A 21,203-nucleotide genomic window follows, 5' to 3' on the forward strand; every position below is an offset into this window, starting at 1 on the left:
TTGAAATTTTAACCTCAAATTCTTAAATGCTATGATAGTAGAATTTTTTATTAGTGTAAATGGACCTACTGATTTTAATTAAGCCTAAACTTTATACACCAAGTCTTTCCTTTGTATTCTTTCCTCTGTAACCTCTAGCCTATTAAAAAGCTTTGAATTGGCTAAAAGTGAGTGTTGAGGGCCGTGGTAATGAATATTGAAATGAGTGGTTAATTGTTCCAACTTGTTGTTGATAAAACTTGGAAGTGTGTGTTTTAGATATTGTGGTCACCATCTCTGTCCTTGAAAGCCTAACACCCATCCCTTCCAGGGTCTATGTCTGTGGTAACATAAGTGACTTTGAAGAAGGAGAAATGACAAGAAAGGGAGAGGGATGAGAGGGAATACTTATAGAGATAATAAGACAATGATTATTCTCTCTCTTTTTTAAAGATTTTATTTATTTGAGAGACAGTAAGCATGAGCGGGGGTGCAGGGTAGAGAGCAGAGGGAGCGAAATAAGCAGACTCTGCTGAACAGGGAGCCAGACTCTGGGCTTGATCCCAGGATCATGACCTGAGCCAAAGGCAGATGCCCAACTGACTGAGCAACCCAGGTGCTCTATGATACTTTCAAAAGCATATCTGATGCATATTTCCCCATAGTTAAAATCTTCACTTAATTGTGGGTAATGCAGTATTCCCATTTAGGAATTAAAATCCCTCCATAGTATAAAGTCCTAAATTAGTTTTTCTTGTACTCATAAAGCATAATTTTCCCTTAGCCTGTGATGAAATTTGAAATATATCAACCAGTTAGAAAGGTTTATCAGATAAATCAAAGAATCCCTGCATCTTTACAGAACTCCCTTTTTTTATAACTGATTTTAACTTAGTAAATGCTAGTCTACAGTGCTTTTTTGGCTCAGCTATTTTTGTCAGATCTCCTTGGGACTTTTCTGGATGATATATGTTTTTCCTAGTTTTAGTATTCTTACCAGGGTCCAAGACTATGCGATAGACCTTTTGGGTTGGCTTGATAGTTGTGATTTTTAAGCCTAAGTACCTGGTCAATCTAACTGCTTTAGTATGGCCAAAAAGCTCAACCCAATAGCAATGATCAGTCCTCATCACAAAACAGATTACTAAGACAAGACTTTGGGGGAAAAAAAAAACAAAAACAACAACAACAAAAAACAAAACCCTCTTCTCCTCTTCAGAAAGAGATTGGAGGAAGCCAGAGACATGGTTTAGGTATTGCTCCTGTGATAATTTTGTGGCAGAGACTATCCCTCAATTGCCCATCCAGCTGGGAGAAAGCTTTATTAGACACATTTATCGTTCCCATTGCAACTGGTGTTCAGGAGCATTACCCTCCAAGTCAATTGTGTGGCTCTTTTGGGGCCATGTGAATAATGCACTACTGAAATAATCATTGGTTATTTTGACTACAGGAAGAATTTAATTATATTGATTTTTGTGGCAATCTAATTGTTTGCTAACAATTTGACTCATATTTTTAAAAAGTGAAATTGACCTGTAAATGGTTGATGTCATGTGCCTATTTTTCAATATGGAAGTACCTATATATGATCCTTTATTTTCTGGAAAATTGTAGTAAAGCAAAATATGACCACAGTTTAATCATAGTTTTCAAATGTGCATGAATGCACACAGCCCACCTCTGTCTCTGCTCCTTCCTCTGTGTGCCCTCCTTATGTCATTTGTAAAACTGCTTTTCTCCTGGACTCTGAAGGAAAGCAAAGCTTTGGGCCACTTCATTTCTGAGAATGATTCTATCCTTAGCAGCCTCCAGTCCCTCTAGTGCTATTTTTCTGAATGGATTTGTTTTTGTTCAGTGATGTTTAGAGTACACAAACCAAACTGCATGTGAGATATTGCCCACCTGCAAGAGTTCCCAGGGGCACGAAATGAGGTAACCATGCCATACAAGAGGGATTGTTTCTGGGATACGAGGATGGAGCTATTCAAAGGCAATACTCTCTCTCAGTCAACCTGGAATGAGTCATTTGACATATTTAAAGAGACTAACTGAACAACTTAAAGGCTTGTTTGGTAACAGGAAAAAAAAAAAAAAAGGTTTTGGAGCTATACTTTGGTTTACTTAGAATGACCCCGCACTTGGCATCCCTAAATAGTATCTTTTCCTATGTACCTTTTCCTTTCTTATTCCTGTCACTTGTTAGGAATGTCACAGTGCAAATCTCTGCTCCTAAAAACATATGACAATCCTTCCAGGTTCTCTGTACTTCCTCTTTCCTTGAAATCCAAGTGGAAATTATCTAGAAACTTTAATTAAACATTACCTGATAGTGATTTCACATTATTTATCACCATATTTTCTGTGTGAAGTACATCATAGAAAATTGTTTATAGGTGCCATTAAAGAACAGAAAAAAATCAGTGTCTATATTTCTCAGCTAAACATAATCATTACCACTAATTTTGGAGTCCTGTGTGAAATATATTTTTTCCCTCTGTTTTCTATTACATTGTCTTTTTGTTGATTTACACATCATTATTTCTAATGAATTTGAAGTTACTTTTATATTCCAAATGGAATCTTTACTCAGGTGTATGTTGCAAAATCTTCTCTAAGTTTGTGGCTTTAAAACAGGTTCATTTAAAATAAAGGAGACTATTCTTCATGAACTTGGGATAGGAAGGATTGTTTTTGGGCAAGACATAAAAATACAAATCATAAAGGAAAAGATGGAATACTTTTACTACCTTAAAAATGTGGATCTATTTAAAAGTAGAATAAGGAGAATGAAGAAAACAAAATCATACCACAATTATGCTTTGATAGAGATCTTTTTCTCATCAATCTGGAGATATAATTTCATTCTCTTCTGGCTTTTTCTGCTATTGAGAAGTAGACTATCTGGTTGTTACTCCATTGTAGGTCAACTGATCTTTGCTCTTTTATTTATTTATTTTTAAAGATTTTATTTATTTATTCACAAGAGACACAGAGAGAGAGAGAGGCAGAGACACAGGAAGAGGGAGAAGCAGGCTCCATGCAGGGAGCCTGACGTGGGACTTGATCCTGGGTCTCCAGGATCACGCCCTGGGCTGAAGGCAGCACTAAACCACTGAGCCACCTGGGCTGCCCAATCTTTGCTCTTTTAAAGACCTCTTCTTTCCTTTTTCATTCTGCTGTTTCACCATGTGAAACAGACATTCATCACATGTCTAACTGTGGATTTTCTTTTTATTAATCCTGCTTGAGATTCTTCAAGTGGATTTTCTTTTTATTAATCCTGCTTGAGATTCTTCAAGTGGATTTTCTTTTTATTAATCCTGCTTGAGATTCTTCAAGTTTCCTGAATCTGAGGAAGGGGAGCATACAGAAAATCTAGGATATTATTTCATTGAATATGGCTTTCCCCTAATCTTTCTATTGTCCCCTCCTCAAAATATAGACAGAATTTGGGCTTACTCACTCTACTTTCCCTGTTATATTTTTTATCTTTGTCTTCTGAGTCGTTTTCTATAGAACTATGTTCCACTTCACTAACTCTTTCTGCAGCTATGTTTAATTACTTTAAGCTTGAAGTATTAAAATTTACATTTTAATATTAGTAGCATTTAAACCATTCATTTTAATATTAGTATAAGTAGTCTATTTTCCAGTTTTTGACCCAGCCAGGCACCCCAAGATTACATTTTTGTCTTCATATTTTTAAGGTAACCACTGGTAGGATTTCATGACACAAATATGTGTGATTATGAGCTTATTGCGAGGGAATACTTTTTTCTATTTTATTTTCCCTTCTACTCTATCTCAATTTAGACTCATATCAGACAGGAATGCTTTTGAAGAGTCCATCTGTTGATTTTTTTGGTTTGTTTTCCCAATTCACCAACTGAGCATGTTCTCCTTTAAGGAAGTTTGCTTTATTGTGGAGAATTCTGAGCTGATATTCTTTGTGACACTGGATGTTTACCCATTGCCCTGCTATGTGATCCTTCTTTTAATCCCTGGTGTGTGACTTCCGAAGATTGACAGAAGGCTAAGCCAAATGTTAACTGTGTTGGTACTCTGTCCTTGCATAAGTTAAGTATCTTTCTCTTCTGTCTGCTTTTTCCCTATAATACTGCTCATACAGGCATGATTTAATCTACAGATACTAAATATTATAGAGCTTTGTATTCTGTCCAGGGAGTGGTTTCTCTTTTTTTGTTTATCCCATTTCAGTATTTTTTTTCTCACAATAGTTATAAACTTCTGTACGGCACAAACATTATCATAGCTTTCATTGAAATATTGATTATATCTTGCTCAATGTTATATATTTAGAAGGTGCTAAAATAACTTTGTAAAATGGATTAAGTTCAATATTTAATCAATGGGCTGTGAATCCTGTATTTGTGTTTCACTTCTCACTGGCACATACTGCAGATGTGTATGAATTCAGTACAATGTTCTTGTTGAGCACTTACTCAAAGTAAGTGCTTTGCCTTTTCCTTTGCCTTATTTTGTCTCCTAAATTCCACATATGAGTGAAAGCATATGGTATTTGTCTTTCTCTGACTTGTTTCACTTAGCATAATATTCTCTAGCTCCATCCACATCATTGCAAATGACAAGATTTTATTCTTTATGTCTGAGTAGTATTTCAGTATGTATGTGTATGCTTGTATCTGTGTGTGTACATATGTGTGTATGCCACCTCTTCTTTATCCATCTATTGATGGAAACTTTGGTTGCTTCCATATTTTGGCTATTAGAAATAATGCTTCAATAAACATAGGGGTGCACATATCCCTTTGAATTAGTATTTTTGCATTCGTTGGGCAAATCCCTAGTAGTGCAGTTGGCAATCAACAAAACTAAAAGGCAACCTATGGAATGGGGAAGATATTTGCAAATGTCATTTCTGATAAAGGGTTAGTATCAAAATATACAAGAACTTATAAAACTCAACAGCCAAAAACTAAACAATCCAATTAAAAATGGACAGTAAACATGGATAGACATTTTTCCTTAAAAAAGATTTTTATTTATTTATTCATGAGAGACACACAGAGAGAGGAAGAGACACAGGCAGAGGAAGAAGCAGGCTCCCCTCCGGGAGCCCAATGTGGAACTCAATCCCAGACCATGGGATCAGGCCCTGAGCCAAAGGAAAACACCCAACCACTGAGCCACCCAGGCATCCCGAATAGACATTTTTCCAGAGAAGACATCCAGGTGGCCAGCAGACACATGAGAAGATGCTCATTACCACCTACCATCAGGGAAATGCCAGTCAAAAGTACAATGAGGTATCACCTCACACCTGTCAGAATGGCTAAAGTCAACAACACAAGAAACAACAGGGGTTGGAAAAGATGTAGAGAAAGGGAAACCTTCATGCACTGTTAGTGGGAATGCAAACTGGGGCAGCCACTGTGGAAAACAGTATGGAGGTTCCTCAAAAAAGTTAAGAATAGAACTCCCCTCCAATCTTTAAATACATTTTAAAATTTATTTCTGATTTAAATTTAATGTGCTAATTTGCTTCTTTGGAATTAATATAAATAATTTAATATAAGCTAAAAGTTCTTCTGAAGGTTGGGGGAGGCTGACTGAATTCAAATATTTGGTTTCAGAAAGGAAGCATAAAGTTAGCAGATCTACCATATAAATAAATAATGTTAAGGATTTGAATGTGACTTGCTAAGTTGAATCAAAAGGGGAAGCTGCTGGGACATCTGGGTGGAAGAGTCACTTAAGGGGATGGCTTGAATTTGGCTCAGGTCATGATCTTGGGATCTGGGATCTAGCCGTGCATCAAACCCTGTGTCAGACTCCATGCTCAGTGCAGGGAGTCCGCTTCAGGATTCTCTCTCTCTTCAGCCCCTCCCCCTGCACTTTCTCTCTCTCTCAAACACATCATTTTGTTTTGTTTTGTTTTTAAAGGGAAAGCTGATAATGTAACTTTAACTTTATGAGTAGATAACAGCACAATATGTTTAAAAAAAAAGTCCACTCAATTACTTAAATAAACCTGTCACTGAAATAATCATTAAAGGGGTATATTTATTTTTTTAGAGTGATATAAAAGTTTTTAAGTAACTTCAACCACTGAATGTTTTAGGTATTTTTGTTAATGTTTCAAGTTTTTATTTACATTCTAGCTGCTTAACGTATAGTGTACTATTAATTTCAGGAGTGGAATTTAGTGATTCATCACTTACACTTACAACCCAGTGTTCATCACAAGAAGTGCCCTTCTTAATCCTCATCAACCATTTAGCCCATCCCCTTGCCCACTTCCCCTTGCAACCCTGTTTGTCTTCTATAGTCTCTTTTATGATTTGCCTCCCTCTTTTTATTTTTCTGTCACTTAATTACTTATGTTTTGTTTCTTAAATTCCACATATGAGTAAAATCATACGGTATTTCTTTCTTTGACTTATTTTGCTTAGCATAATACACTCTACTTCATCCACACTGTTGCAAATGGCAAGATTTCATTTTTATGTCTGAGTGATATTCTATTATATACACACATAACCCATCTTCTTCATTCATCAGTCAATGGTCATTTGGACTCTTCATAATTTGGCTTTTGGTGATAATACTCTTATAAACACCAGGGTGCATGTGCTCAACAGTATTTTTAATCCTTTGGATAAATATCTAGTAGTGCAATTGCTTGACCATAGGGTAGCTCTATTTTTAACCTTTTGAGGAAACTCCATACTGTTTTCCACACTACAGTGGCTGCCCCAGTTTGCATTCCCACCAACAGTGTAGGAGGATTCACCTTTCTCCACATCCTCACCAACATTTTGTTTCCTGCATTGTTGATTCTAGCTTTCTGACAGGTGTGAGATGGCATCTTGTAATTTTGATTTGTATTTCTCTGATGAGTGATAAGCATTTTCTCATGTGTCTGTTAGCCATCTGGATGTCTTTTCTGGAAAACTGTCTATTCATGTCCTCTGCCCATTTCTTAACTGGATTATTTGTTTTTTGGCTGTTGAGTTTGATAAGTTCGTTTATATTTTGGATACTAACCCTTAATCAGATATGTCATTTCCAAATATCTTCTCCCATTCCATAGGTTGCCTTTTAGTTCTTTTTATCGATTCCTTTGTCATGCAAAAGCTTTTTATCTTGATGAAATCCCAATAGTTCATTTTTGCTTTTGTTTCCCTTGCTTCAGGAGATGTGTCTAATAAGAAGTTGCGATAGTGGATGTCAAAGAGGTTGTTGCCTGTGTTCTTTTCTAGAATTTTGATGGTTTCCTGTCTCACGTTTAGGTCTTTGATCCATTTTGAATTTATTTTTGTGCGTGAGAAAGTGGTCCAGTTTCATTTTTCTGCATGTTGCTGTCCAGTTTTCCCCATACCATGTGTTGAAGAAACTGTCCTTTTTCCAATGGATATTCTTTCCTGCTTCATCAAAGTGTAGTTGACCAGATAGTTGTGGGTTCCATTTCTGGATTTTGCTGTCCTATGTGTCTGTTTTAGTGCTAGTACCATACTATCTTGATGACTACAGTTTTGTAATATAGCTCCAAGTCCAGAACTGTGATACATCCAGCTTTCCTTTTCTCTTTCAAGATTGCTTTGGCGATTTTTTTTTTTGTGGTTCCATATAAATTTTTAAATTGTTTCTTTTACTTCTATGAAAAATGCTATCGGTATTTTGATAGGAATTGCATTAAATGTGTAGATTGCTTTGGATAGTATATACATTTTAACAATATTTGTTTCTTTTCCGTTTCCATTCCTTTGTGTTGTCTTGAATTTCTTTCATCAGTATTTTATAACTTTCAGAGTATAAGTCTTTCACCTCTTTGGTTAAGTTTATTCCCAGATATGTTATTTTTGGTACAGTTGTAAGTGGCTGTTTTCTTAATTTCATTTTTCATTGCTTTGTTATTAGTGTACATGAATGCAACAGATTTCTGTGCATTGATTTTGTATCCTGAACTTCACTGAATTTATTTATCAGTTCTAGTAGTGTTTTTTTTTTGTTTTTGTTTTTTTAAGTTCTAGTCATTTTTTGATGGTGTCTTTAGAGTTTTCTATATGTGGTATCATGTCATCTGGAAATGTTTTATTCCTTTCTTCCTACCAATTTGGATGCCTTTTTTTTTTTTTTTTAATATTGTCACGTTGTTGTGCCCTTACATTGCTGTGCCTGGGACATCCATTATCGTGCTGAATGAAAGTAGTGAGAATGGACATCCTTGTCTTGTTCGTAACCTTAGGGGAAAAGCTCTGTTTTTCTCGGCTGAATATCATGTTAGCTATGGGTTTTTCATATAAGGCTGTTGTTCTGAGATATGTTCCCTCTAGACCTACTTTGCAAAGGGTTTTTATCATTTGCTGTACTTTGACAAATGCTTTTTCTGCATCTATTAAAATGATCATATGGTTTTTATCCTTTCTTTTATTGATATGACATATCACATTGATGTTTTTGTGTGTGTGAATATCAAACAACCCTTACATCTTGAGAATAAATCCCACTTGATTGTAGTATGTTATTTTTAAAATATATTTTTAGATTTGGTTTCCTAATATTTTATTGAGGAATTTTTGCATCTATATGCATGAGAGATCTTGGTCGGTAGTTCTCTTTTTTAATAGTGTCTATGTCTAATTTTGGGATCAGGATAATGCTGGCTTCATAGAATGAATTTGGAAGTTTTCCCTCCTCTTGTATTTCTGGAATAACTTAAGAGAAATGGATATTAACTTTTCTTTAAATATCTGGTAGAATTTGCCTGTGAAGCTGTCTGGTCCTGGACTTTTTAGGGAGTTCTTTGATTACTGAAGCAATTTCCCAGCTGGGGATTGGTCTGTTAAAGTTTTCTATTTCTTCTTGCTTTACTTTTGGTATGTTAGGTTTCTAGGAGTGTACCCATTTCTTCTATGTTGTCCAATTTGTTGGCATATAGGTTGTCATAATATTCTGTTACAATTGTTTGCATTTCTGTGATGTTGTTATTTCCCTTATTCCATTAGTAATTTTATTTAGGTCCTCTCATTTTAATGGGTCTTGCTAGAGGTTTATAAATTTTGTTGATTTTTTTTTTTTCCAAAGAACCAGTTCCTGGTTTCATTGATTTGTTCTTACCTATTGTTTGTTTAGCTTCTATGTCATTTATTTCTGCTCTAATCTATAATATTTTCTTCCATCTGCTGGATTTGAATTTTTTTCTTTTTCTAGCTCCTTTACATGTAAAGTTAGGTTGTTTGAGATTTCTCTTGCTTATTGAGGTAGGCCTGTTCTGCTGTAAGCTTCCCTCTTAGAATGACTTTTACTGCATTCCAAAAAATTTGATGGATGTATTTTCATTTTCATTTGTTTCCATGAAATTTTTATTTCTTTCTAGGTTGACCTATTCATTGTTTAATAGCCTGTTATCTAACCCCATGTATTTGTGTTCTTTCCAGACTTTTTCTTGTAGTTGATTTCTAGTTTCATAGATTAGAAAAGATGTACAATATGACTTTGATTTTTTTTTTAATTTATTCAGACTTGTTGTGCCCTAATGTGATCTGTTTTGTAAAATATTCTATGTGTATTGTGCTGTTTTAGGGTGGAATGTTGTGAATATGTCTGTTAAATTCATCTGGCCAAGTGTATCATTCAAAGTCACTGTTTCCTTGTTTCCTTGTTGTACAGATTTACATCTATCAGTGTAAGTGGGGTGTTAAAGTCTCCTACTCTTACTGTATTACTATCAATCATATCTCTTATGTTTATTATTTACTGTCTTACATATTTGGGTACTCTCATGTTTGGCACATAAATATGCTCTAGACTGACACTTTTCAGACTTTTCATGTTTTTGAGAATCCTTTTTTTCGTTAAAGTATAGATAACATACATCATTTTTTAAAAATATTTATTTATTTATGATTAGATAAATAGATAGATAGATAGATAGATAGATAGATAGATAGATAGATAGATAGATAGAAAGAGGCAGAGGAGGAGGGAGAAGCAGGCTCCAAGCACCAGGAGCCCGACGCGGGACTCGATCCCGGGACTCCAGGATCGCGCCCTGGGCCAAAGGCAGGTGCCAAACCGCTGAGCCACCCAGGGATCCCCGACATACAGCATTACATTAGTCTTAGGTGCACAACATGTGACTTGACAACTCTATACATTATCCTATGCTCAACAAAATGTAGCTACTATCTAACATCATACAGTGCTGTTACAATACCACTGACTGTATTCACTATGCTACTCCTTTTATCCCTGTGACTTATTCATTCCATAACTGAAAGCCTGTACCTCCCATTCCCCTTCACCGATTTTGCTCATCTCCCTGTCCCCTGCTCTTTGTCAACATCAGTTTGTTCTTTATCTTTATGGGTCTGTTATGCTTTGTTTTTTTTTTTATTTTTAGATTCCACATAAAAATAAGATATGGTATTTGTCTTCCTCTTTTTTCACTCACCATAATCCTTCTAGGTCCATCCATGTTGTCACAAATGGCAAGATCTCTCCTTTTTATGGCCAAGTAATATTCTTTATCCATTCATCAATCAGTGGATACTTCCGTTCCTTCCATATCTCAGCTATTTATTAAATAATGATACAATAAACAGAAGTGTGTGTATGTCTTTTTGAATTAGTGCCTTTCCTTTCTTTGGGTAAATATCCAATAGTGTGATTACTGGATCACATAATATTTCTATTTTTATTGGGGGGTGGTGTCTGCTTATTGTTTTCCTTTGTGGCTATACTAATTTATATTCCCACTAGCAGTACATGAGAGTTCCTTTTTTCTTCAATCTTTGTGAATACTTGTATAATCTTGAGATTTTTAAGGCGTACTGAAAAGGTGTTTTTTACAATGACCTTGAAGATGGATGGGTATGATGTTTTTTTCATGATTAGTCTAAGTTTATTTGTATTAGGAGGAAGACATCACAGATAATGTCACACTCTCACCTAAATATCAAAGGTATATGGTACTAAAACATTGTATCAATATCTTTGATCACTTATGTGTCTAAGATAAAGGTTGTCACATTTTCCCACCATTAAGTTATTCTTTTTCTTTTTTTTCCCCCTTCCATATTGTTTTCTTTAGAAGGGAGGCACTATATGAATCATACACTTAAGATTTGGGGAGTTCTGTTATACCACCATTAATGAAAGAGTTCTTGTTACTCTATTGACATTGGAAATATGGTGTAATTTAATGTCTTTCCCAATTCACCTGCTGGATAAAATATCTTTAAAGTTCATTTTAAATGGATTGCTGAGATAGTACAAAAGGAGATAATCTATTAACAATAAAATTAAAGAAAAAAAAATGGGTGGTAGGGATAGCCTTTTTGGGGGAGTTTCTTTTGATTCCTTGACATTATGACCTTCTTACTTTGAAGGCAAGAAGACATGGAAAAATCATACAACTTAGTCACCCAGTTGGTGGACACTGTAATGTGCAATCCAACACCCTTTATTGAAGAATTAGTTGTACAGGCTGCTGAGTGTGTTGTCGTAGGTAAACTTATATATATGATTCCTCTACCTAGGCTGTTCTATTCCATTCATAAATTAGTCTACCCTAAGCCAATACCATGAATCTTATCTAGTATCATTTTATAATCATCGTCACAAATAGTAAGGCAAATAAATCCTCTATTCTTCAGGAATGGTATGTTGTTTTTCTATATACACTTTAGAACAAACTGTTCAAATATTATCAGAATCTTATTAAGATTCTTATTGAAGTTCTAATGCATGAATATACCCATTTGGGAAGAATTGACATCTTAATGTTATGAAGTCTTCCTACCCAAGCCCATGAGATACATCTCTACTAATTTATTTCTTTATTGATGTGCAGCAATGTTTCATGATTTTGAGTATAGATGTTACATGACCCTTTTTGTGTTGCAATGGATTTTTTCTTATTTTGATACTATTTTAAATGTTTTTAAATAATTTTAATCTTTGCTGGCACACATGTGAGTGCAATTGAATTTTGTATATTGATCTTTATTTAGCACTTGCTTAACTCATTTTATGTAATTTAAAAATATTGCTTCTCTCTGTAGATATTTCTATCATTTGAAAATAATGACCAATTTTTTTCCTCCTTTCTAATTATTTTGTCTTTAACGTATTTTTCCTATGATGTCACAATATTGAACAGAAAAAGGTGAGAACAGGCTTGCTTGTATTAAATAGTGTTTTTATACGAAATAAAAGGTGGTTAGATAAGAGAACATCCTGATATAATTTCCAAGGATGTTACCTCAAAGAAAATTGCTGCTCCTAATGTAGCCATTCTATAAGCAGTGTAGAGGAAATAACACAGATTTTGAAGGGACTATATCCTTGGTTATAATATTAGTTCTACCACTTATTGAGTGGTAGTTTGGGGAGTTTCAAAGAGAATTTAAAATTGACCTAATACATGTCTCCTAGAGTTGATGTGAGGAGTCAAAGGGCCTGTTACTATAGGATGGGGCATGTACATAAATAGCTACAACTGAGGGCCAGTGTTACCAGACCATACTGGATTAGAGATACAAATGGAGGCAAGTTAACAAGGTGCATTCAAATCTGCATTTCCTCTGCTCATCATCATAAGTATTTGTGGAAGTTCTCAGAGGAGATTCTCACGTACTTCCTTATTATATCCAGTTTCCCCAGGGCCTTTGAGCTACTTTTGAGAGTGCTTTCCTGCTTCAAGTACCTTTTCTTTGATTTGTGGTCACCACTGGTCTTTAGGATGGCAAGAGCTGCTGCTAATTGGGGCTGTTATAGCAGATGACTGAGTAGAATTCTTGTCATGGGCTGCACCCTCTCTTGGCTGTTTATCTCACTGTGGCAAAAAGGGCTCCTGCCTCTTTATACATGCTAGGATAAGGATCAAATAGCAGCATTACCTATACCTCATAAGAAAAAACTGTTTCATTTTTACTAACAATTTTTTTCTCCCTTGGACTTGAATATGAAACCATGGAGTAGGGATGAAAATGGATTTGGATAATTTACTATATTCCGCATTAAACAACTCAGAATCACCGCCCATTAAACCATTGACTTTCTTTGTAGGTTCGGTTCAGACCTGGTCACTGAGACTTCCTGTGATGGACAGGGTCGATTATCAAGCAGACACACACACACACATAAATAGATTTCTATTAAGCTTATACCATCAATTTGAAACACATGCCCAGATAAATCTAGATCATGAGTAGTAGATGACACAGCCTAGGGAAAAGCAGAAATAACAAGGTAGTAAAATAGGATTGAGTATAGGATTCCTATCTGATTTATTTCTATTCCAGAAGAGGAGCACAGTATAATCCAAATAGCATTACTATGGAGTAACTCAAGTTGGGTTTCAATGAGATTTTCTGATTTGCACTGGAACTTAGAATAAGTGTTGTTGTTATTTTTACCAATTCTGGGTTTCTTTAGTGAAAAAGTTTTAGTATCTACTTCATAGTTGTTAATATCAATTAAATTGTATGATATTTTTAGAGATAATTGTTTAGAAAAAAAAACCTCCAAATGGGACATATTTCTATTTTGAGACTTAATTCTTAGATCAAATGTATATAATACAATGATATATGCTATTTCTGTGAAAGAGACCAATTACGTGATAAAACAGGTGAGAGCAAATTTTTGATACTGTGGTTTATAGATAAAACAGTACACGGATTATAGTTTTTAGTTTTCAGAAATGGGTAGTTCAACCCAATCTAAGATTCTTAGAACATATATAATAGCATTTATATGTCTGAATTTGCAGCTGTAAATCCTATTTATATAATTTTAATATTATGAGGTTAATAATCACCAAGAATGAAAATTTGGCATCATGGCATGAGCTGTGTATGATAAAATCAGTTATAACTGTTAATTCAAGAATATTTGAAAATCAGACTTGGAAACCAAGTAAGAGAATCTCAGAATTTCTTAAACAGTTTAATACTTAAAACAAGCTTAGTTCAAGTATATAGTATTGTATTATTAGCAATAGTCACCATGCTATAATTAGATCCTTAGAAATTATTCTTCTAACTGAAAATTTATGCCCTTTGACCTACATCGTCCCTGAGAATAACTTTTTCTACCCCTGAGAGTAAGCCATTTAAAAAACTTAATGAGGAATGATATATAAAAATTCATTTAAAAATTGTATTTGTCTAACATTAAAATTTTTTTAAAAAATAGGCCTGTTTCAGCAGAATCATAAAGATAGTCAATGGTATGTTTTTGCAAATTAAATTAACTTGAAAACTTAATTTCTTAATTTCCTAAAATAGAAGAGCCATATTTTTTTGCAGCTATATTGAGATATAATTGAATAAAATGTTAAGACCTCTAAGGTATACATCACGAGGATTTGATTTACATGTACATTGTGAAAGAATTCCCCCACTGAATTAACACATCTATTACCTCACATATTTATTTGCCTTCTTTTTCTGTGTGTGTGTGTGTGTGTGTGTGTGTGTGTGTGTGTAGACTTTTAAGTTCTACTGTCTTACCAAACGTCATCAAAGGCCATTTTTAAACACATTTTTGACCTGGATTTATATTCATTAAAATTATAAAAATTTCTATTTGTCTTTTATATGTGGTAATGTATAGGCTATGTAATAGGACTAATTCTTTAAAGATTAGGGCAATAGATAATATCCTCTAGAACAGTGATTAATGAATCTGGCTTTTTATCACAATCTTTGGCAGAGTATGGGAAGTATTTATCAAATTATAAAGTGTTAACACTTAGAGTAGTCCTGTTTCCTTAGGTCTGTAAATTAATCAGAAATCTTTTATAAATTAACATTCCAAGTATTGTAACAAATTTGTACCTGGGATTTGAGAACCACTTCTCTAACATGACTTGAATTTTTGACTCAGTAAGCCAGCTACTAAGGAAGGGCATCCAGTGGAGAGATTATTCTGAATTTCATACTAGAGGATTTATAATACAATGATAGAAAAACATTCATTATTAGGTAACATTTATCATTGGCAAATGCTAGTTAATTTTCATTTTTTCCCATCAAAACATTTCCTGGTTTATCTGCTTAATAAAAGACTAAAGGTTACTTTCATATTTAACTGAGTAGGGAGACTTTTTATGTCACATGCTATCTTTATATCCCCTTTAAATATAATCACCATTCCACAAATAAATTCAAAAGGTTAAGTCATAATATCAACTATATTGAGCAGTGATCTGTCACCTATGGCCAGCTGACCACTTAATGCTCATGTAGCTTCATAATTTGTCTTGTAATGATTCCATTGTCTTGTAGAGGGAAAATGTGGCTCAGAGTTGATGTGATTTTCCCTGAGTCATGTTTATGGATACAAGAGAGTAAGGCCTGGATAGTGGGCTTTCTTAGATCAGGTTTGCATGGCGTGGGATTCTGAGAAGAGACTGACTCTAAGAATTGGAAAATGATGTTGATGTATGTGATGTTGGTCAAACTACTGCAAATGCCCTGAAGGCGTGAATTCAAGGAAGGACTGAAGTTTTTTTTGGTAACTGAAATAAAGGTTATTGGAAGCCTTACTATTGCCCCACAAATGGGTACTGTTTTCAGGGGAGAATGAGAGAAGAATCTTTTCTGGACTAGAAGGGATGAAGAATGGGAATTAAGGAGTGTCGAGTTGAGAACATGTTCTTTCTTGATCCTAAATATGGAGCCAGAGGGAGAATGATTCAGAACCCCAACATGATTCAGAGGGCCTGGGAATGTAAGTTTCTCTTCTCTGCTGAAGACTAGGAAGAATGTATAGCAACACCATTAACATCACTAAGTAATATTTAGTATTGCTAATATTTAGTAATACTATTAGTAATATTCGTATAATATTATAAAGTTTATAATGAAATCCAAATGAATAAAATAGGATCATGCAATTCAAACATAATTATAAAACATTGAGTTACCAAGTGAGTGTATTTCAAAATTAAACAGAAGAAACCAGCTTCAGAATTGACATGTGTAATGGCAAACATTGTTCTAAGGTACAACATTAAAATCAGGTGCTACGGGATGTGTTTTTATACAATTTGAAATTTTAGATAAATGAATAGTCATTTAGTGACCAGGAAATACTAAAAGAATACCAAAGTGCAGTTGCAGACAGTGTATTTCTGATCTTAAAAAAGTAAAATTTACATAAACATCATGGTATCTCAAGAATGGATACTCTCTGGTACAAAAACCTGTTCCTCTCCATCATGATAGATATTAGATCTATCTGACAACAATCAAGCCCTCTGAGCAATAGCATTGTATTATTCACACGAAAGTTGTTTAGAATTTGCTCTACTTGCTGGGAACACACATTTTACCTCTTCTTTTAAAAGTAAACCTAGTTATTTTTGTACAAATATATTTTGTTGCATACTTAGAATGATAAAGATCATGATGACTTATAATGAAATGATAAAAAAAAATGTAGCAGTAAATAATCCACATAACATTATTTTTGCCACCATCAGGGTAAAATTAATTTGAGCAGCTTTGCTCTATATCCATTATCATGCTCTTGTAGCTTCACTGAGATTGACCAAGACATCTTAAGTTATGTCCACATAAACATATGGGAGATCAACTCAATATTTTTTCCCCTCTATGACAGTTGAGAAAAGCATAGGTTTAGGCACTGTAGTCTCTATCCTATTTCATCATGTTGTGTCAATTCCTCAGATACATATTGAACCCTATTCTTCTCTTTCTTATCAATTCGACCTGCATTTCAAGGTCAAAAATCTACTTATCATTTGAAATGGCCCTTTGCAATACTATTCTATAGAATTCTAAGATAAGAAAACAATATTTCAACCCTCTAATTGCTAAAAATAGGCCACTTTAAGTTTGGACATTAGCGAGCTGTCTACATTCTGTGGCAAGCTTCCCTACCACAGCTATGGTGAAACCTTCTCATTTAAAGAAGATCAATAGCCATACACGTTTTTCTTTTATGCAGTCCAGTTTACAACTCACTTTTAATATCATTTAAAAGTACATAAGCAAATCCTACATGACATTTTTATTACCATTGTAATATCTCAAGTTTAATTTTGGCAATAAATATAGTCTAGTACAAACTTAGAAGCAAAAAAAAAACCTTTATTTTGATTTATAGCATAGTTTGACTTTTGAGCGTGAATACCATCCTTGTAAAAGACACCTGTGTATGACAAATCTGAAGTAGTTTGATTTTCAAATGACCTCTGCAGGTTATATTTTATTTGTTTTTAATCCATTACATTTTAGGAATTTGATCACAGTTTTAAACAGGATTTTCAAAAGGCTTCACATGGTGTTGTCATTAGTACATTGGTTTTATTTGACCCAGTCTACTAAGTTTTGTTTTTTGAAAAGCCCCAAGTTAATTGCAGAAGCCCAAATACCAAACATTGTTATTTTACTTTTGATGACATGCTTAGTCATTAATATAGATGTTTGGAATCTGTTATCTAAGGGAGGAAAAAAGACTAAAAGCCAGGACTCTGACATCTCAGAGACTTTGGGTTTCAATTTCTGACCTAAATTTTTAAAATTGGGTAATCTGAGGATAACCATTCTTTCTAAAGCTCAATTTTCTTAATGGTGAAAGAGGCAGTGAAAATGCCTTTACTTCATAAACTTATAATGTGTGAAAAATTGTAATAGGACAACAAAAGCACACAGTATTTATTTACACACACACACACACACACACACACTCACTCACACACAGACACAGTATTTATACCCTAATAGTCACATGCTCATTTCCTATTGCCAGCCTCTTCTCTGGTTCAGGAATGGATTTGGTGGAGATGAATGGAAGGTGAGGCTATCCAGGGAAAACACACAGGATTAGTGCTCTATGAAGATGAGGGCTCTTCAGAACTCACACAAGAGAACACTGCCATTATCTTGGCAATGTACAATAAGGGTTCCCAAACTTTGTAGGTTACACCAAAGCAGCTCTGGCTGCCTTCTGAGTTTCCAAAATTAGTCACTACAGAACATGGTAAAATATATGCCCACCTAACAGTCATAAGGGTAATGAATATAAAATTATTGATGTTACTAGAGTGTTTCATCCATTTATAAATGTAGGACAATGATACTTGTCGCTCTCTCTTTTTCCTTTTTGCTCTTATCTCTTTCATATTACCAGTGAAAGCATACCAAACTGAATGCCTTTAAACAAAACAGTGAAATATAAATATTGTTATTTTGGAAAAGATTCAAAATACAATAGAAATGATAGGAATTCTGGAATTATATATGTATATTTTAAAGAGTGGACTTTTCGTGACCTAAAATAGTTGGATTTTGAGGTTTATTTTGACCATTAGGTGTTTTAGTAATCCAATCAGCAAAGCTTTTAATTTCTCACTGTTTTTGGAATCTGCTTTGGCCAAAGATTGGAGCTCCAGCAGGGTTAGCTTCTACTTCTTCTTGGCATCTGGTAATGAATGGTTTAATGATTGAACTTTCACAGTGTGCTCAGGGTGAATCATTAGTACTATGTAAAAACCTTATGATTTACTTAACAAATACACAGCATAGAGAATGTATTTTTAAATGGTAGCATGCCATGACTATTTCAAATCATGTCACCTTAAAAATTGCTGGGTTTTGCACATTATCAATTTAGAGTATTTTAAAAATAAATTGTTAAGCATGTTTGAGTTTTCAGTACAGTATTAAAACATTTTTATTATGCAGTAAAATTGGTTATGTGGAGTATTAACATTTCAAATTAAATACATAAGGATATATAAAAGTGAACAAGATGGCTGCACCATTGATTTCAGTGAAACTTGATGGGGAAGGAATACTCACAATCATATTATTTAATATAGTTCCTTTAGATCCTTTCCAATATTAATTTAAAAAAGATTTTATTTATTTGAGAGAGAGAGAGAGAGAGAGATAGAGATAGCAAGAGAGAGCACAAAGGGAGAGGAGAGGGAGAAGCAAGCTCCATGCTGAGCAGGATAGCCTTACTCTGAGGCTCGATCCCAGGACCCTGGGATCAGGGCCCTAGCTGAAGGGAGCTGATTGAGCTTCCCAGATGTGCCTCATACAATATTAACTTTGTAAAGCCATCTTTCATTCTGCTATAACAGTGCTGCCATGCATTTTGCCCAATATGGTGCAGTGTCTGGTAGAAAAAAACTATTCTGCAAAACATCAGAAGCTCTTTTGCCTGAAATGGTATATCCTCCTTTGAAATCATCCAAAGATGTTTTCACAGAATATTTTACAGAAAATGATCCACACAGCAACTTCTTTATTGACACCCCCCCCAAGAAGCTCTGCAAATAACTTATTTCAAAAGTTAGTAACTAATATATTTTCTCTAATTCACTTACACTTCTCATTAAAATGTCATCTCAAAATAAAATTGAAATCTGTACATATATTTATGAAATTCATTACATTGAAGCAGACACTCATTAATTTTTTTTCTTTTCAGCAATAAAAAATTAATAGCACTAATTTCAAGTTTGAGTTTAAGTATACCACCATCTTTATTGCTATTTCCATTTATTTAGTATTAGAATTTCATATTTGGGAATTGTGAGTATTTGTATGAAGGAAAATCTGTATTGACTATAAAATATTCAAGTAATCAAAGAAAAAAATGGACTTTTTAAACATAGTTAATACTTTTGCTCATCATGGATTTTGCCTTGTGAATTAATTGTAATTGATTTTAATCTGTAGAGAATACCTACAATTGCATTAGAACAGGACCAAAACCTAAAAGGGAAAAAGGGGAACATTTGAGAACAAGCATACCATGAAAAAATAGAAATGATTCTTAAAGTAATGAAACTATGCTCATTCCTACATATAATATTAAAAACATAGAAAATTATACTCAAACACTATATGTATGTATATGAGGTCTTAAGAAAGAACAAAGCGTTTTAAATTAGCTGGAATGTTCTTTCAGATACCCGTTCTCTGTGGATAGAAAATCAACATTGATACCAACATAAAATGATTACTTTATAAGTCCTATGCAGAATATATGAAGGAACCAAAAATACTGCTAAGTAGCAATAGCTTTACAGTGGATTGGAGAGTTTCGTTGCTAGGAAGGATATGCTAAAATTTCACACCTCTGTGTCTGGGCATAAACTGTCCATTGTGCTTAACATTTCCTTTTCTTGTCTTTCCCGGTTTTCTATTTGAGGGACACTCTTCATTCTCCAAACATTAAAAACAAAAAAAAGCTAAACAGATACTCTACTACAATTAGCCTCTCACTTTCTTTCCTAAGAACTCCGATTATGTATTGTAACACATAGAATCTTTTGTTTTGTTTTTTCTTCTACTTTTCCATAACATACTGTAAACTGCTTGAGAGCTGGGATTGTATCTTGTTCCTTTTGTATTCTCAAGATTTGGTGCTGTCACATAGAAGGAGACCTATAATTGTTTTTGAAATAATTGAACAGTAAATGAATGCATTAGGTAATCAAAATGGGTGCATGAATATAAACTATTTTGAAGAAAAATAGAAGAATATAAAAGATGATGACAACAGTCACAAATATAAAAAATAGTCATAAAGTGTGTGAACATTAATTTTGAACAATGCGCTCAGGCCTTAAGTAACATGTATAACTAGAATAAACAGGTGAATAAAGGTAGGTAATTTTCCCCAGATAAGGCAATTCAAAAATGGAACAATCAGGGATTTGAATACAGTCGGATTTTCCCAAAGTCTATACTCTCTGCAGTATGATTCCCATATACAGTAAACCAAAATGACAAAAATGACTAAAGAAAAATGTAAACTACAGGAACTACTTAGCAGTACATCTGTACTTATTTATTCTACAGTTAGGAACCTTTGGGTCAAGTCTAGAGATGACCATTGAGAGAAGTACAGAGATAACCAATTAATACCATATTTTTCAGTTCATTTTTGCTGTGCCTTATTCTGCTCAATATTCATGGAGGGTATAGATGACAAGATGAAACCAAAACCCATGATTTCTTTTTCAAAAATTATTTCCTGAGACAATGAAACCCTGGTAAGGGTAATCTAGAAAGTTTATGTATATTTCTACCGAGGTAATATTTTTAAGATCTTAAGATTAGCTGGTGACTAAGATGCCTTGTGTTCGTTTCTATCAAAAGCTAGGTTGGCGAGTAGTTAAAATTCTGCCTTCCAATTTCTTTATTCAATTTTTCTGAGTGTTAGAAAAAGAGACCTAAAAT

General features: G+C 34.0%; 1 long non-coding RNA gene across 2 annotated transcripts in view; it reads right to left on the reverse strand.

The window, feature by feature from the left end:
• Positions 1–17,122: 17,122 nt before the first annotated feature.
• The window catches only part of LOC112679167 (uncharacterized), a 115,094-nt gene continuing 111,013 nt past the window's right edge, over positions 17,123–21,203 (reverse strand). The window contains exon 4 of one of the 2 annotated variants that reach the window (XR_007408015.1): positions 17,123–20,405. This is a non-coding gene — a long non-coding RNA (uncharacterized LOC112679167). The remainder of the gene's footprint in view (positions 20,406–21,203) is intronic. The other variant, XR_003148151.3, reaches the window with a different exon arrangement.

This window comes from Canis lupus, chromosome 33 (assembly GCF_003254725.2).
Source record: "Canis lupus dingo isolate Sandy chromosome 33, ASM325472v2, whole genome shotgun sequence".
Lineage (NCBI taxonomy): Eukaryota > Metazoa > Chordata > Mammalia > Carnivora > Canidae > Canis > Canis lupus.